Genomic DNA, 14,135 nt, shown 5'->3' with positions numbered 1-14,135 from the left:
AGTTAGCCTGCCTACCCGTAGGCCTTGTCAATACCATAATATTTTGAGCTATTTTTAATTAGATAGAAAATAGGCTAAGAGCCAAGGAAGTGTTATCTATATGAATGGTTGGCAAGTGTTTTCTGTAAAAGGGCACCTAGTAACTATTTTTGGGTTTGTGGGCCATGCAGCCTCTATCACTCTGTCTTTGTAGTGGCAACAATACAAATAAATAAGTAAATGGGTGGGGCTATAATCTAATAAAATTTTGTTTATAGGCTCAGCATTAAGCTGTTCTTTCTTTGCCATAAAGAAATACCTGAGACTGGGTAATTTATTTAAAAAAGAGATATAATTGGTTTGTGGTTCTGCAGGCTATACAGGAAGCATAGCAGCTTCTGCTTCTGGGGAGGCCTCAGGAAACTTACAATTGTGGTGGAAGGCAAAAGGGGAACAGGCATGTCACATGGTGGGAGCAGGAGCAAGAAAGAGAGTGGGGAGAGAGGGGCCACACACATAAACGACCAAATCTTACAAGAACTCACTATCACAAGGTCAGCACCAAGCTATGTTGCCCCCATGATCAAACACCTCCCAACAGGTCCCACCTCCAACATCCAGGGGTTACAATTCAACGTGAGATCTGGGCATTAACAAATATTCAAACTATATTATTCAGCCCCTGGCCCTCACCAAATCTCATGTTCTTCTCACATTGCAAAATATAATCATGCCTTCCTGATAGTTCTCCCAAATCTCAACTTATTCCAGCATTAACTCAAAAGTCCAAAGTCTCATCTGAGACTAATCTCCTTCCACCTATGAGCCTATAAAATGAAAACAAGTTATTTACTTCCAAGATACAGTGGGGGTACAAGCATTGGCTAAACATTGGGAGAAACAAAGGGAGTAAGTAGTTCTTTACCCAAATGTTTACACTGGTGTAAACAAAGGGAGAAATTGGACAAAAGAAAGGGGATACAGGCCCCACACAAGTCTAGAAACCAGCAGGGGAGTCATTAAATCTCAAAACTCCAAAACAGTCATTTAATTTCATTTCCTGCATCCAGGGCACGCTGGTGCAATGAGGCACCCAAGGCCTTGGGAAGCTCCACCCCTGTGGCTTTTCAATGCTGATATTGCAAGCTGCTGATGACTCTACCATTCTGTGGTCTGGAGGGCAGCAGCTCCCTTCCCACAGCTCCACAAGGCAGTGCTTCAGTGGGAACTCTGTGTGGGAGCTCCAAACCCACATTTCTCCTCCATGCTGCCCTTGTATAGGGCATCTGTGGGGGCTCCACCCCTTCAGCAGGCTTCTGCCTGGGCACCCAAGCTTTTCCATACATCCTCTGAAACCTAGGTGGAAGCTGCCAAACATTCTTCACTCTTGCAGTCTATGTGCCCGCAGGCTTAACATCATATGGAAACCACCAAGATTTATGACTTGCATTCTCCAAAGTGGCAGCCTGAGTTGTATGTGGCCCCTCTGAGCCATCGCTGGAGCTGGAGTGGCTAGGATGTGGGAAGCAGGGTCCCGAGGCAGTACAAGGCAACAGGGCCTTGGGCCAGGCCCACAAAAACATTCTTTCGCCCTCGGACTCTGGGCCTGTGAAGGGATGGGCTGCCACAAAGATCCCTGAAATGCCTTAAAGACCTTCAAGGTCTTGGCTATTAGCACTTGGCTCCCTTTTAGTTACACAAATTTCTCTAGCAAGTGGTTGCTATACAACTTGCTTGAATTCCTCCCCTGAAAATGCTTTTTCTTTCTCTGCTATATGGTCAGGTTGCAAGTTTTCCAAGCTTTTACTCTCTGCTTCCTTTTTAAATGTGAATTCCAACTTCAAGTCATTTCTTTGTTCTTGCACCTTAGCATAGGTGTTAGAAGCAGCCAGGTCATATATTGAATGCTTTCTGCATAGAAAATCCTCCCACCATATACCCTGAATCATCATTCTGAAGTTCAAACTTCTACAGATCCCCAGGGCAGAGGCACAATGCAACCGGGTTCTTTGCTAAGGCATAACACAAGTGACCTTTGCTCCAATTCCCAATAACTGCCTCATTTTCATCTGAGCTCTCATCAGCCTGGACTTCATTGTCCATATCACTATCAGCATTTTGGTTAGAACCATTTAACTGATCTCTAAAAAGTTGCAAACTTTCCCTCATCTTCCTGTCTTCTTCTGAGTCCTCCAAACTCTTCTAACCTCTGCCTGTCACCCAGTTCCAAAGTCATTTCCACATTTTGGAAATGCTCCACTCCTGGCACTAATTTTCTCTATTCGGCTGTTCTTCCATTGATGTAAGAAATACCTGAGACTGGGTAATTTTTTTTTTTTTTTAAAGAGGTTTAATTGGCTCATGGTTCTGTTAGCTGTACAGGAAGCATAGCGGAAGCCTCAGGAAACTGAAAATGGTGGAAAGCAAAGGGGAAACAGGCACATCATGTGGCAGGAGCTAGAGAGTTGGGACGGGGGAGGTGCCATGCATGCACACAGCTAGATCTTACAAGAACTCACTCACTATTGCAAGGACAGCACCAAGCCATGAGGGATTCACTCCCATGACACCTAAATACCTCCCACCGGGCTCCGCCTTTTACACTGGGGACTACAGTTCAACATGAGATTTCGGTGGGGACAAATATCCAAACTATATCAGGCACTAAAATTTGAATTTCATATAATATATTCACTTGTCAAAAAATAGTATTATTGTTTGATTTTTTTCCCTCCATTTTTACTGTTAATAAATGTGAAAAATATTATTAGCTGTAGGTCATATAAAAACAGGTGGTGGGCAGGACTTGGGTCCTGGGCTATACTTTTCCAGTCCCTGGACTGGGTGGTTCAGGCCTGTCAAGACTCACCATTTCTCCAGCATAGAATTTATATAAAATGGAAACTAATGGGCGGTGTGATTATTTAACTTACCCACCTGCATGGATAAGCCTGTGGGAATCACTGAATTCCAGAAATCTGGAGGCTGCAGGTGCATGGTGGGGCCCAGCCTGCCCAGGGGTTTGTGTGTGTGCAGAATTACCCTGTGGAACCAGGCACAGGCTCCCCATGCCAAGAACATCCCTCCCAAAGCCCAGCCACAGGCCCTCGCCTGATAATTATCCTGTCCTGGTTCTCTCTATACTTTTTTGAGAAGATGCCTGTTAGGAGCCAGTATTTAGACTACTTAATCTTCATCATGTTATTTAACATAACAAAACAGTTGTATGCATTCGGCCCAGACTGCCAGAGTTTGAATCCCAGATATCACTGTGCTTTCCTTGAATAAGTTGATTATCTTCTCTGTACCATATTTCTTCAACCATGCCGTGGTGAGAATTAGTTGAGTCAATACATAGAAAGGAGCTTTAATGTGCCTAATAAAAGTTAGGCATTATTATGCCTGTTCTGCTTCCCTCCTCTTTCTCACCTGAATCCATCCGCCCAACATTTATAAGGTGCCAGGCTCTGTGTGGGAAAGGAAATGTAAAACCAGGGGAGACTTAACGCTGGTCCTAGAGTCCTTCGGTCTACTCAGATTAGAGCTGTTTCAGTTAGCTATTGCTACCGTCTCAAAACTTAGTGACTGCAAATAGCAGCAAGCATTTATTTGCCTACAGTTCAGCAGTGAGAGCACAGTTCAATGCAGATGACTCGTCTCTGCTCCACATAGTGTTGGCGAGGGTGGTTCTACCAGAGCTAGAGGATCCAAGATAGCCTCGTTCACAAGTCTGGTACCTCTGCAAGGTGTCTGGAGCACCCAGGGGCTGGCCGAGTGAAATTCTCTCCCCTCAGAGTCTCTCTCTCCATGTGGTTTCTCTCTCTAGCAGGACAGCTGGATTTGTGTACATGGCAGTTGGCTTCCATGAGGGTGAAAACAGAAGCACGTGTTTCTAGGAAACACACGCCGAGGCCCAGAGTCATACAGTGTCACCTGCACCATGTGCTATGGCCCAGGCAGGTTATAAGCCAGCCCAGATGTAAGAGGAGGCCAAGTCATCTCCACATCTTGGTGAGAAGAGCATGCAGGAGAGCAGGAGGAACTGTGGGTACCGTCTTTGCAGCTCTTCAGCCACGAAGCTGGGGACAGAAAAGCAAGGAGCTCAGCACCATGTCTGGCTGCTCAACCCTTTACCACCAGAGCCTACAACAATATTTTTGAAGTCACTCAACACATATTTACTTCTCTGCTAGTTTTGAAGAGTTCTCTTAATTTTGAAATGAATTGTCTTTTCAATGCTTTGTTCATTTTACTGAAAAATACTGAGATAATGCTAAGGAAAAATTTCAGTTTCCATTCTCTTACCCCACCCTAACTCAGAAACCTTGGCATGTCACTTTCTATTTGTATACATTCCATTTTTATGATGATAAAAGTTATATAACATGATGGAAGATTTGAGAAGTAGAGAAGCCTTTTACAGCCTGTTCCTATATAATTCTGTATTCAGCAATTTTTACTTATTACAATAGCAAACATTTTTCCCACCTCCCTACATGGTCTTCACAATTACCTTTTTAAAAATAGCTGCTATAATGTTCCATTGTGTTGATTCACCGCAATCCATTAAGTCCTTCCCCTTATGGTCATCTGGGCTGTCTCTGCTGTGAAACATTTTTCCATGTTTCGAGAGAGCCTTCCTGATTATGTCTTTTGAAATGGCTGAATGATAGTTCATCATGTTTATCTTCCCTAATCTGTTAAAACATATGTCCCTCATGTTGGCCGTCTTGGCTGTGTGCACAGACTAGGCCAGAATTGAGGCTGTTCACAGAGACACGTGCTGGGATCAGGACAGGCTAAATTTGTGACTCAGGCAGAAGCAACGGACAAGTCCAGGGGAATCAGGGCCCCAAGACATTGGGTCACAGAATAGCTTGACCAGCCCTGCTGAACCGCCTTTCCTCCTGTTTATCAATCAGTCACACATGCCCAAGCTTCTGTCCTAGGATGTCTCAAAATGCCTCTTGCCTCTTCTCAGCTTCTTATTGTGATTTTTTTCAATGTTACAATAAACATGTGGTGTCATAGGATTTTTAAAATTTCTTTTAAATTATTTATTAAGATAAAATTCCAGGAGTGAACGACTAGGTCAAAGGACATACGTATCTTTGTGGCTCCTGCTATGAATTGTAGAATTGCTCTCCCAAGCCGGGGTTGTTGTTGGATATTACTGTTGAAAATCAGTCTGGATGCGAATGGGCGTCTCCAAGTGTGTGGCTTTGGTTCTCTCATGTTCTGATCACAGCAGTCATCATTGTTGTCTTTGAGAGCTCACTTTTCTACCTGCTCCCTTACATTCAGGTCTCCAAGGAAAAGACAGGCATCTTATCACTCTTAACATCCTCAATTCTAGCACAGTGCCCATTTCTACAGAGTGGAATGGAAATATTTAATAAATCAATGAATGATTATCTGCAATGATAATTATTTTCTCAGACTTAGATTCAAATTCCATCTCCCTAGGCCTTGTTCACACTTGTGGGCCTCAGTTTACTCAACTATAGAATGGGGAGAACATCTGCCTTGCAGGATTTGTGTAGGGATTTGAGATGGTGTTTTTGAAGAGTCTGCCATGGAGTCTCACACAATGCAAAGCAACTATTTTTATTATGATGTCATGTGCTCATTCACTGAATTTCCCATTGTGATAACTGCTCATATACTTCTGTCTTTATGTTAGGATCTAGCTGTTTTCTCACAGACTTGAGTACATTCTTCATATACTCTAGTTTTATTGTCTTGTCATATATGCTTTAAATATTTTCATTTCATTGTTTTTCTTATAGAAGTTGATAATTTTATGTCTACATTTGTACATTTTTTCTTTGAGGTTTCTTTTATTTTTTCATTATATTCTCACAAATCTGATATATATTCCATTGTCTACCTGTTTTTCTGTGATTTAATTCTGTTTTTAATTGAAAAATTTAACCCACCAGTCTGTAATAGAAGATGGTCCTCTAACTCAGTATTTCCCCAGGCTGGTGTATTTCCCCAGACTGGCATACTACAACATTAGTTTACTCGAGCTGTTGAAGCACAGTACCAAAAGCTGGGTGGCTTAAAACAACGGAAATGTGTTCTCTCACAATTCTGGAAGTCAGAAGTCTGAAATCCAGATGCTGGCAGGGCCAGCTCCCACTGAAGGCTCTGGGAAAGGTATGTTTCCTACTTCTTACAGCTTCTGGTGGCCCCAGGTGTTCCCTGGCTTGTGGCTGTATCACTCCAATCTCTACCTCCATGCCACATTACCTCCTTTTCTTTTCTGTATCTTTCTCAAAATTCTCTTTGTTTCTCTCTTACTGGGATACTTGTGAGGGCATTTAGGACCTACTTGCATAATCCAGGGTAATCTCATCTCAAAATCCCTAATTTAGCCACATCTGCACAGACCCCTTTTTCAAATAAGATAACATTGACAAGTTCTGGGGATAAGGACTTGACATCTTTGAGTGGTCACTTTTAAATCTACTACGAGCACTTAAAAAAAACCCCAACTCATTCTCTGTTCTTCATGGAAAAGAACAGCATGTGTCCAAACGAGGTTAATACAGGGAGACGAACTTGAGAAGGTTGAGGGTGGGCTCTGTAGGGTGGGGGAGCAGCCCGCCTCTGAGTTCTGATTTAGATCCTCAGTCCCACCTGTGGGGAAGTAGCCTATTTTAAATTCTATCGCATGAGGGTTGTCAACGGAAGCTCGTGCTCTTGGGGTCTGGTATGGAGACATCTTTTGGACTCTGGTGGCACAGATGACTAGTTAGCCGCCAATATCTTAGTGACAGAGTCCACTGCTAGAAGATTATATCTCTGTGCCTTCCTTGCCTCTTGTTGTGGCCATGAGACTAAGTTCTGGTTAAAGATATGGAAATGAGAATTCATTGGATGGAATTTTCAGGGAAAATTCCTCAAAGGAAGACACATAACTGAGCAGTGCCCTCATTTCTTCTTACCCTTTGTCTTCTTCCTGCCCAAAATACAGATCTGATGGCTGGAGCTCTAGCAGTTATACTGAGCCGTGATGTGAATGTAAAGCTTGCAGCCAGGTACTAGAAAGAGTGAAACAGAAGGCTAGACAGAGCTAAGACCCTGAAGAGCCTCTATGCTAGTTCGGGGCTGCTTACTTCTGTATTTATTTTATGTGAGAGAAATAAGCCTCTAACTTAGTTAAGCCACTTTGGTTAGTTCTTATTAATAACAATTCATCTCAGTGACTAATTGGGATAATTTCAAAACTTTATTCCCTGTCTTTCTTTATTGATGTTTGTCACAAGCTTTCTTTACCTATGGCTTTCAGTTCAAATGTCAGTTCTTTAGGGCTACCTTCTTTTACCAACCACCATATCTAAAGTTGCCACACACGTTATTATATGCTCTGTCATGCTGTCCTGGCTGATGTTCCTTATTGTGCCTTTCATACCAGCAAACACCAGCAATTAATTCCTTCCTTCCTTCCTTCCTTCCTTCCTTCCTTCCTTCCTTCCTTCCTTCCTTCCTTCCTTCTTTCCTTCCTTCCTTCCTTCCCTCCTTCCTTCCTTCTCTCCTTCTTTCTTTCCTTCCCCCTCCTTGTTTCTCTGTGTTCCTTGCTGGAGACTGTAAGTTATACGAAGGCAGAGATCCTGCCTGCCTTGCACCATGCCTGTTGCTGGGAGAGAGCCTGGCACGTGGCATTTGCTGGATAAGTATGTGTGGAATGGATGAGCCTGTGTGAGAACCAAAATGGGACACTGGGAGTAGGTGGTGCTGTTGAAAAGTTTCCTTAGGGGAAATCCAAGAAGCCTGAGTGGAAAACCTGTCAGTGCAAGTGGTTAAGAATCCAGGGTACTAAGGAGGAGGGTGATGTAGACTTTCCCTAATCCTTCTCCTCCAGAGTGTAAAGCACAGTCACTCAGGGCCCCATTGCCTAAGCAGAACATGAGTTCACACTCATTGTCTGAACCCACTATTGCTTTTGGGGTCTGGAGTGGAGGCATCTTTTGGATTCTGGTGGCACAGATGACTGGTTAGCTACCAATACCTTAGGGACAGGGTCCCCCGCTAGATGATTATGTCTCTCTGCTTCCTCGCCTCTTGTTGGCCTCTACCAGCTGGCTGTGCTGTATGATCTTGGATTCCTAAAGCTTCCATGTCAGGATCTAGCTTGGTCCCATGGAGAAACAACCACCCTGAGACTAGGGAAGAAGGGTTGTTAACTGAGCCCCCAACATCCCTGTGGCACAGGCCTTTTTCTCCCTGGAAGATATTTGACAGGAATGGCTCTGGTTTCTTGGTTAAATCCCACTAGTCTCAGCTGCCCAGCCCAGGTCTCACTCTGTATTAGTCCATTTTCACACTGCTGTAAAGAACTACCTGAGACTGAGTCTTTTATAAAGGAAAGAGGTTTAATTGACTCACAGTCCCACATGGCTGGAGAGGTCTCAGGAAATTTACAATCATGGTGGAAGGCAAAGGGGAAGCAAGACACATCTTACATGGCAGTAGGAGGTAACGGGGAGGTACCACACTTTTAAAACCATCAGATCTCATGAGAACTTACTCACTATCAGGAGAACACCATGGGGGAACCGCCCCCATGATCTGATCACCTCCCACCAGGTCCTCCCTTGACATGTGAAGATTACAATTCTAGATGAGATTTGGGTGGGGATGCAGAGCCAAACGGGAGCACACTCCTTCATGGAGCCTTGAGCAGTTTCTTTGGTTCATGTGGGTTTTTTCTGTTCTGATCGCCATGCCTCTCATTTTGATGTCATTTGTTCATTTACTCTCTCATTCATTTAACTAAAACTTTGGTTAGGGCCTCCTCTGTGTAGGGCGCTATGCCAGTCACTGGGGGTTAGAATGAGAGCAAACATAGACATGGTCCCTATTGATCACATATCAATTATCTAGCAGATGTTTCCAGTCTGCAGTGCTTTGGCAGTCACCAAGTAGAATAAATGCAAGGCCACAGTTAGGTGACATACACAAAGCAGACAACACTAAACAGCTTTCAGCCACCATACTGCAAGCACTCATCTCATGCCAGCTTGGTGACAGCTGCAAAAAAAGCTTTCCCATGGGCCACAACCTGTTTCATGCTTTGAAGGCGGCAGACTGTGCATATCTGTGAGCTGCTGTTTCGTGTGTCCTCCTGGGGCTGGAGCTGAGAGCAGGACTGTCAGGAGGTTGCTGTGGGCAGTGGACTCTGAAGGGCAGTCCTGCTTTCTGAGAGACGGCTGCTGAGCACAAGTGTGGGAGAAGAACTGTCACCACACAGAGAAGCGAGACTTAAGATCTGGGGGACTAAGAGGCAGAGCGGGTGGAGGTTTCGATTCTTCAGTGAAAACCCATGAGCCCACAGCAGGGTGGCACAAAAGCCAGCTAAAGAGTCACAGAAGAGCCTTAAATGGCACCATCCAAGGGGCAGAGAGGCTGTCCTTCTTCTTCTCCTGCGTGTGGGTGGGGGTGGGGGTGGGGGTGGGGCTGGGTCACACAGAGCCTGCCTTTCCCTGCTCGGCAAGCTCAAACATGCCCTTAACACAACTGGTCAACCAGTGCACTGTGTTCCATGACCTCAAATACAAATGCAATCATCTCTCCATTTTAACATTACTTCTTAATCTAGAATCCAAGCAACCCGAAAGCCTATTGTTCCTATGGTCGGCTGGTGTGACTAAGAGGCAGCTTCTATGTTATACCACAGGGCCAGCAAGATGTAGCCAGCCCCCGACATGGCTCACAAGTGCAGCACTGTGTCCAAGGGTAATTTACACTCAAGGTGATGTCCCTGGGCCCCTGCTGGATTCTGAGGTGTCGATGAACCAGCACGGATGGGCTGTGTTCTGGAACACTTTAACGTTGGGTGTATTTCATTGGAACTTGATTCTTTGAAAATGGCATGGCGTCTCTGGCATCCAGTTAATTAGAATGTTGAAGCAACCAGACCAACCCATGGTTGACCTTGCTGGGCCGGCTGTGTTTACTGAACGCGTGTGGAGCGCCCACTTTGTTATGATCTGTCTGTTTTTAATCCCACCTGGCTTCTCCCTGCCACCCAGAACATTCTGGGCTGCGCCCGCCCCTGTGCTCCAGACTGCTCAGGGAACGTAAATTCATTTTGGAGATTAAGCAAATCACAATTAAGAGGGCAAATCTCTTAGAGGAAAGAAAACCATAAACAGTGATGCAGTCCAGCCAAAATTACCTGCTGCTTTAAGCACCTGTTTATCTGCCCTTTCACTGAGCGTGGTGAGTATTTGGGAGTTGACCTTCGTGGCTCTGTGGCTCTAGACGCTTCGGCACGTGGTTTTGTTGGCAGATCTTCATTCCTGGTGTTTCCCCAGGCTGTGAACTCTCAATTGCTGGGGACCAGAGCTTCAGTGGACCTCACTCCAGCACGTGCTCCACCCACACGCGTGGGCCTGCCTTCACCGGGATGCATAAGGCTTCCAAGGGAAACTGCCAAGGTTCCTTGGGACCAGTAATGTGATGCAGTGAGGCTGTGGAAGTGAAGAGGAAGCAGCAGCGCCGGCCGGCAGGGTGTCTGCTGACATTCTGTTTCCTCCAGGTGGCCCCGGGAAGGGGTGGAAGCTGCCCTCACCCAGAGAGCCCAGTGGAACAGCCACTGGTGACCTCCCAACCCTAAGACTCCAGAATGATTCCCCACTTTACTACTGCCGCACTCCCCTCCTTCCCCACTCTCCTCCTGCACCTGTTATGGTTTGAATTATGTGCCCCATCCCCAAAATAGAGATATGCTGAAATAGAGAAGCTCTTACCCCAATTCCTCAGAATGTGACCTCATTTGGAAAGAGGATTGTTGAAGATGTGCTCAGTTAGATGGAATCATACTAGAGTAGGGGGAGCTCCTAATCCTAGATGACTGGTGTCCTTAATGTACGCAGCCACGTGAACACAGACATACAGGGAGAACCCAGTGGGAGAACGAAGGGAAAGACTGGAGTGATAAGGCTGCAAGCCTAGAAACCCCAAAGACTGCCAGCAAGCCCCCAGAAGCTAGAAGAGTCAAGGAAGGACTCCCCTGTGACTTTCAGAGGCGGCATGGCCCTGCTAGCACCTTGACCTCTTGTAGCCTCTGGAACTGTGGGAGAATAAATTGCCTCTGTTTTAATCCATCCGATTTGCAGTACTGTGGCACAGCAGCTAATAGGCAGGAAACCAATACACCCTCCCCGCTCATTAGGTTGCCCCAGAGGTTAGTTTATTGTGAAGCTCATGAAGTGTAAGATTTGGATCCTTCCTTGTGCAGGCTCCTTCCAAAGCCGTGATTTTCTGTTTGCATTTTTGTATGCTTTCTCTTAAAAAATGCTCCCCCCCAAATTGGTAAGATTTGAACTCCACAAAACCTGGATCTGGATCCACAGTCCTTGCCCTATTTGAGCTCCAGCCTAGGCCCCTCCGCCAGGGCAGAGCAGAGCCAGAGCAGGGCTCTGGGAAGCCCCCTCAGGGCAGACCCACACGTTCCCCTCAGGTTCCGCAGCATCCCTGTTCTGTGGACAGCATCACCATCCGGAGGCCGTGGGAAGACAGCTCAGTGTTAGGTTGTTTTGTTTTATCCATTTGTCAAGGAGAAGGCTGAATTACAAGCCTTCCGGGGTCTTTTCCAGCCAAGTGCCTCAGGGATAACTGCATAGATTCGCTTTCCTTCAGAGTCCCAGTGAGAAGAAGCTAAAGTTCCAGCCGGCAGTCTCCGTTTGAGTAGAGCTGAGGAACCTGATGTGATGAGAGCCAGAGCCCCGGGAGGCCTGTCGTGGCCGCAGTATGGCCACCCTTAGCGCAAGCTACTCTGCTTCGTGGCTTCCTCACTTCCAACCGGCACTCATCTTCATTCCCTACATTCACATGGGCAGAGATGGCAGAAATGCCTGCTCACCACTGCCATGTGCACACGCGCACACACGGATACATCTCTTGTCCCAGTGGGGCTTCGTTCTCATCCTGCTTTCCTACCTCCAGGCCACTCCTAATTCAAACCAGTCTCTCAAATACTTACGTGGCGTTTAGTCTGTGCTAGGTGCTGTGGCGAATGGCACAAGGACTCTGGGAACGGTGCATTTTCTAAAGAGGGAGACAGATGTGAAAATAAATAGCCACACTGCATAGAAATAACATGAAAGGATGTGGTGAAGGCCCAGTGTGTAAGCAACCTGCTATCTGACTTCTTGAGGAGCAATGAATTCTGATTTGGGTCGGGGGTGGGGAGGTTTTATGAAGGAGGTGCTGCTAAAAATCCTGTGATAGATTGACAGGCCTGACCCCTCAGGGAAGAACAAAGTTCCTGGAGGGCCCTGATAGGAATCCTCAGCAGTTGTACTTGGGAAGGTCCAGGGACCTCTCAGAGATAGGTCCAGGTGCCTGGGACGTGGGAGGGCTCTGGAAACCAGCTATTTGCCGCACAGAACCAAATCATTTCACTATTTTAGCAAGCGGTTCCATTGGTCCGGAGTATCCCTGCTGGCTCTTAGCCCTGAAGCGGCGTGAGGGCTGGGCACATCGACAGCACTCGATCGGCTCCTTCCCTCTGGAAATGCATTTCCTTCCATTACCAGAACAGCCTCTCACCGTCTGGCCTGCCTCTTCTCATGCTATGTCGCAACAAAGCCACCTGCCTCCCATGAAAGACGGCATTGTTTTTCCACCCAAGCCACCTACGCCTGGGCAGGTAGAACAGCGGGTCCCCACTCCAGGGAACTCTCCCACTTGGGCCTGTCATGGCTCACGCCCCGAGCAGCTGCGGTGCTTGCCCTACGTGGAGGGTAGCAGGGTGCCTCCTGGACACCAGAATGGTGGGGTGCACTGGATAACGAGACAGTGGGTGTGGCTCCCATGAAATAAACAACCCCTGGGCATTGCACATTCAGGCACAGTGCTGCAGTTTTCTTAAAGATGTAATTATCTCTGGGAAAGCTACTCTCCTCAGAGCTCACCGACCCTTGGAGGATAAAATGTTGACAATAGGAAGAAATGTATGAGATTTTGTTTTGTTTTGTTTTTATTTAGACAATTGAGTCACCCGCAATCACAGTTATGTAAAAGTCTTACTCCTGTAATCCCAGCACTTTGGGAGGCTGAGGCAGGCGGATCACTTGAGGTCAGCAGTTCCAGGCCAGCCTGGCCAACATGGAGAAACCTCGTCTCTGCCAAAAATACAAAAATTAGCCAGGGGTGGTGGTGCATGCCTGTAGTCCCAGCTACTTGGAAGGCTGAGGCACACGAATCACTTGAACCGGAGAGGCAGAGGTCGCAGTGAGCAGAGATCACACCACTGCACTCCAGCCTGGGTGACAGAGTGAGACTGCGTCTCAAACAAACAAACAAAACAAAAAAACACAGTTACATAAAAGCAAATTCTCAAAAATGAAGTCTCCAGGAAAAGAGCAAACACCAGAACCCTGAGCATGCCAGGGAAAGTCAGGTGCAGGACCTCAGGGTGCAAGGGAGAGTCAGGTGCAGGACCTCAGGGTGCGAGGGAGAGTCAGGTGCAGGACCTCAGGGTGCGAGGGAGAGTCAGGTGCAGGACCTCAGGGTGCGAGGGAGAGTCAGGTGCAGGACCTCAGGGTGCGAGGGAGAGTCAGGTGCAGGACCTCAGGGTGCGAGGGAGAGTCAGGTGCAGGACCTCAGGGTGCGAGGGAGAGTCAGGTGCAGGACCTCAGGGTGCGAGGGAGAGTCAGGTGCAGGACCTCAGGGTTCGAGAGATAGTCAGGTGCAGGACCTCAGGGTTCGAGGGAGAGTCAGGTGCAGGACCTCAGGGTGGGGTCTAGGGACACAAAACCCAGGCTGGTTCCACTGCTGGCTGCTTCAGGGGCTGGTGTTGCTAGGGGTGTGGCCCTGTCTTTAAAATGCCTGTTAAGACATAGATTACCTGGGCAGAGGCTTTGAGATGAGTTTTTAAATTTAGTGGAGTGTCTCACCTGAGACCTTCAGGCAAGAGTGGAGCACAGAGGAAAGAGAGTACGCGGCACGGCATTCTGCGTGTGGGGTGGGGAGGGGAAGAGAGAGAGAAATGCAGACAGAGAAGGCACCGGCCACGAGGCTTGGTGGATGGGAGATGGCCTGAAGACCCTGGGCCCCTCAGGGCTGGCACTCCCGCAGCTCTTGTCTCTGCCCCCCACAGAGCACATCTGCTCACACCTACAACTTCTCCACTCTGACAT

The 14,135-nt window shown here is 47.0% G+C and overlaps 1 protein-coding gene and 1 pseudogene across 1 annotated transcript in view; one reads left to right on the top strand and one right to left on the bottom strand.

Annotated features, from left to right (window-relative positions):
- Positions 1 to 14,135, bottom strand: part of LOC126954972 (peptidyl-prolyl cis-trans isomerase FKBP1A) — a 1,061,339-nt gene that overhangs the window by 997,524 nt on the left and 49,680 nt on the right. The gene's annotated exons all lie outside the window — the stretch shown is intronic.
- The window catches only part of LOC126954381 (uncharacterized), a 45,459-nt pseudogene continuing 41,016 nt past the window's right edge, over positions 9,693 to 14,135 (top strand).

Source organism: Macaca thibetana, chromosome 5 (assembly GCF_024542745.1).
Source record: "Macaca thibetana thibetana isolate TM-01 chromosome 5, ASM2454274v1, whole genome shotgun sequence".
Classification (NCBI taxonomy): Eukaryota; Metazoa; Chordata; class Mammalia; order Primates; family Cercopithecidae; genus Macaca; species Macaca thibetana.
This window is presented reverse-complemented; position numbering and strand designations above follow the sequence as displayed.